The 4458-nt window shown below is 43.3% G+C and overlaps 1 protein-coding gene across 4 annotated transcripts in view; it reads left to right on the forward strand.

Moving 5' to 3' along the window:
* Positions 1 to 1109: 1109 nt before the first annotated feature.
* Positions 1110 to 4458, forward strand: part of scn4ab (sodium channel, voltage-gated, type IV, alpha, b) — a 38694-nt gene continuing 35345 nt past the window's right edge. For 3 of the 4 annotated variants that reach the window (XM_029836216.1, XM_029836212.1, XM_029836215.1), the window contains exon 1: positions 1110 to 1228. The gene's annotated coding sequence lies outside the window, so the exon portion shown is untranslated. The remainder of the gene's footprint in view (positions 1229 to 4458) is intronic. The other variant, XM_029836213.1, reaches the window with a different exon arrangement.

Raw genomic sequence — 4458 nt, forward strand, 5'->3', positions numbered from 1 at the left:
TAAATTGAACCCATCTCTTTTATTTATTTATTTATTTATCTTCCTTCTTGTTTTTTATCACACATTATCTACCTATTTATTCATTTACTTATTTATTCTTTTATTTATTTAACTCTTCAAATAGTTTTAATCTAAAACTAGATTTAAAACAATCAGTTTCTCTTAAACTATTCGTTTATTAAAAACACTGGAATCCTCCATCTTGTCTTATGGTTATTTAACTCATTTACTGACCCATTGATGTCTGACTGTGGGTGCTTGCCCCCCCCCCCTCCAGCCACACCCGGTCTTGAACTTTGATTCCTATTGGAAGGGACTTAGACCTTCCCATCTAGCCACGGGTCCGATCAGTAGGCCAGCGCAACAAAAGTTTCACTCCAAACCCAGAACCCTAACCCCAACCCTAACCCCAACCCTGAACCCTAACTAACCCTAACCCTGACCCTAACCTTAACCATAACCCTAAACCTAACCCTGACCCCAGCCCCAACCCTAACCCTAACCCTAACCCCAACCCTGAACCCTAACTAACCCTAACCCTGACCCTAACCTTAACCATAACCCTAACTAACCCTAACCCTGGGCCCTAACTCTAACCCTAACTAACCCTAACCCTAACCCTAACCCTAACTAACCCTAATCCTGACCCTAACCCTGGGCCCTAACCCTAACTAACCCTGACCCTAACTAACCCTAACCCTAATCCTGACCCTAACCCTAACTAACCCTAACCCTAATCCTGACCCTAACCCTAACTAACCCGAACCCTGACCCTAACCCCTAACCAAGCTCTAATCCTCAAAAGCACCTTTGGAGTTGTGTAGACCAGAAAAAGATGTCCTAACTCACCTAAATTGTCACTTTGATAGTGTAATGCAGATTTTGGTATTCCCACTCTAGTATGTGAAAAAAACACAGAGGGACACACTCTAGCATATCTGTAAATCTTAAAGAATCAGTTTAAAAATAAATTAAAACTGAAAGCTTCACCTTAGAGCAGCTAGAGAGAGAGAGAGAGAGAGAGAGAGAGAGAGAGAGAGAGAGAGAGAGAGAGAGAGAGAGAGATTGAGAGAGAGAGTGTGTGTGTGTGTGTGTGTGTGTGTGTGTGTGAGCCACAGTACCCAACCTCTCAGATTTCAGGCAGATGATCAACATAAGAGAGGAGACAGACAGACAGACAGACAGTGAAGTTTAAAAATCTTAACTCTTGGATTTGGAACAGAAACAGGTGAGTGTTTAACATCATCTATGTGTGTGTGTGTGTGTGTGTGTGTGTGTGTGTTTGTGTGTGTGTGTGAGAAACATTTATTCATGCTGCTGTTTTCATCGTTGCCAGTTTTCAGTCTTAACAGAGGAGTATTAATTTCCATCTTTTGTTTCAAATAATGTTCATAATAATGTTCATAAATAACATTTGTAAATAAGTTTTCTAACACCACACAGGGTTGATGACAACTGGAGATCAGCTGTTATTATACATGAGTTTGGGTTAGAGTTAGGGTTAGGGTTAGCATTACTGTTCAGCTGTTAGGGTTAGGGTTAGGGTTAGAGTTAGGGTTACTGTTCAGCTGTTAGGGTTAGGGTTAGCATTACTGTTCAGCTGTTAGGGTTAGGGTTAGGGTTAGAGTTAGGGTTACTGTTCAGCTGTTAGGGTTAGGGTTAGCATTACTGTTCAGCTGTTAGGGTTAGGGTTAGGGTTAGAGTTAGGGTTACTGGGTTAGGGTTAGGGTTAGCATTACTGTTCAGCTGTTAGGGTTAGGGTTAGCATTACTGTTCAGCTGTTAGGGTTAGGGTTAGAGTTAGGGTTACTGGGTTAGGGTTAGCATTACTGTTCAGCTGTTAGGGTTAGAGTTAGGATTACTGTTCAGCTGTTAGGGTTAGAGTTAGGGTTAGGGTTAGAGTTAGGGTTACTGGGTTAGAGTTAGGATTACTGTTCAGATGTTAGGGTTAGAGTTAGGATTACTGTTCAGCTGTTAGGGTTAGAGTTAGGGTTACTGGGTTAGGGTTACTGTTCAGATGTTAGGGTTAGAGTTAGCATTACTGTTCAGTTGTTAGGGTTAGGGTTAGCATTACTGTTCAGTTGTTAGGGTTAGGGTTAGGGTTAGAGTTAGAGTTAGGGTTAGCATTACTGTTCAGTTGTTAGGGTTAGGGTTAGCATTACTGTTCAGCTGTTAGGGTTAGGGTTAGGGTTACTGTTCAGCTGTTAGGGTTAGAGTTAGGGTTAGGGTTAGGGTTAGAGTTAGTGTTAGCATTACTGTTCAGCTGTTAGGGTTAGGGTTCTTATATCACTTTTGGGTTAGGGTTAAAGGTTAAAGTTTAAATGTGATATGGGTGTGTGGTGATTCATACTTACTATACACTTGGCAGCTGTAATTGCAATGTGATCCACATCCTGGGCAAGTGTGTGTGCGTGCATGTGTGCATTGCGTGTGTGTGTGTGTGTGTGTGTTTGTGCGTGTGTGTGTGTGTGTGTGTGCGTGTAACTGTAGCTCACAGAATGCTGGACACTGTCAGAGATGTCAGGCATTTCCTTTCTCACAGTTACCTCTCCTCACAAAAACTGTGTGTGTAGCTGTGTGTTGCATGTGTGTGTAGCTGTGTGTTGCATCTGTGTGTAGCTGTGTGTTGCATGTGTGTGTCTGACTGGCTGATGAGTTTTAGCCAATCAGAGCACCAGAACAGAAGCCAAAGTTTTAACACAAGACCAAGAAATCCAGGAGAAATGTTATGATTCACGTTTTTATGTTCACTTTGGAATAATAATTTTCAAGTAACTGTTACAAACCTCAACTTTATGTACAAACATATTTGTTTTTAAATTTAACCTCAAGATGTTGTTGTTTATTATTTTTAATGTACTGAGTAAAGGCAGCCGAACTTTTTATAGTCACCACTTGACTCTGGACTTTCGTTGTGGCCAAGGGTCAGTGTGTGTCTGAGCTGCAGTGTGTGTCTGAGCTGCAGTGTGTATCTGAGCTGCAGTGTGTGTCTGAGCTGCAGTGTGTATCTGAGCTGCAGTGTGTGTCTGAGCTGCAGTGTGTATCTGAGCTGCAGTGTGTGTCTGAGCTGCAGTGTGTGTCTGAGCTGCAGTGTGTATCTGAGCTGCAGTGTGTGTCTGAGTTGCAGTGTGTGTCTGAGCTGCAGTGTGTATCTGAGCTGCAGTGTGTGTCTGAGCTGCAGTGTGTATCTGAGCTGCAGTGTGTGTCTGAGCTGCAGTGTGTATCTGAGCTGCAGTGTGTGTCTGAGCTGCAGTGTGTGTCTGAGCTGCAGTGTGTGTCTGAGCTGCAGTGTGTATCTGAGCTGCAGTGTGTGTCTGAGCTGCAGTGTGTGTCTGAGCTGCAGTGTGTGTCTGAGCTGCAGTGTGTATCTGAGCTGCAGTGTGTGTCTGAGCTGCAGTGTGTATCTGAGCTGCAGTGTGTGTCTGAGCTGCAGTGTGTGTCTGAGCTGCAGTGTGTGTCTGAGCTGCAGTGTGTGTCTGAGCTGCAGTGTGTGTCTGAGCTGCAGTGTGTGTGTGTGGATGACTGTTGCGACAGAGCCGACAGCAGCTGAGTCACAGAAAGAGTCGAGCTTCTATCTAATATCTAATATCTCTAATCTAATCTAATCTAATCTAATCTAATCTAATTTCTCCCTTTTTGATTCTGGTTTGTGAAGGTTTCAGTCACACCTTCAAATCTCACCCTGCACTTCTAAAATGGCGCTTTTACTCGTTTGTTTGTGCAACTATTTTCTGGGTCAATTTAGTAGAAAGTAGAAAGTAGAAAATGGAAGCATCATCATTGCTCTTCCTCATGGGAAAGTAACCATCATAATGGAGCTGAAATGATTTGTGTTCTACAGGTTTGATTCACTTTAATTAACCCTAGCCCTAATTAACCCTAGCCCTAATTAACCCTAGCCCTAATTAACCCTAACCCTAATTAACCCTAACCCTAAATTCCACGGGATTGAATTTGCACGTTTAAGAGTTTTCTATAAGATATTTGTGGTGTATTGATTACCAGAGTTGCGCACATGCGCATTGCACTTCGCACCTGGTAGTTGATTGAATAAACTTAGAAGCAGCACGTTGGCGTCCCGTCTTATCAATACACATCATTGGCAAGGAGGATAAATTCTCATTTTCTTAACGGGGAAGGAGAGACACACGGTGTCGGTACTAGTGAGTACAATGGCCCTGTATGGAGTAATGGGCGAGTTTAAGGTGGAAAAGGAGCCATGGAAGGCGTACGTGGAGCGGCTAGAACAGTTTTTGGAAGCTAACAACCTAGCCGAAGGAAAGAAAGTGGCTACGCTGCTGAGTGTAATGGGCGCAGTGTACTTAGTGCAGCCCGATAAGCCAAAAGACAAGACGTTTGATGAGATAGTAACTGTTTTAAAGGGACATTTTGGGCCCAGGCCGCTGTTGGTAGCAGAAAGGTTACGCTTCAACAGGTGCAACCAGCCAGTTGAAGCAGT

The sequence above is a fragment of the Takifugu rubripes genome, chromosome 5 (genome assembly GCF_901000725.2).
Source record: "Takifugu rubripes chromosome 5, fTakRub1.2, whole genome shotgun sequence".
Taxonomy (NCBI): Eukaryota; Metazoa; Chordata; class Actinopteri; order Tetraodontiformes; family Tetraodontidae; genus Takifugu; species Takifugu rubripes.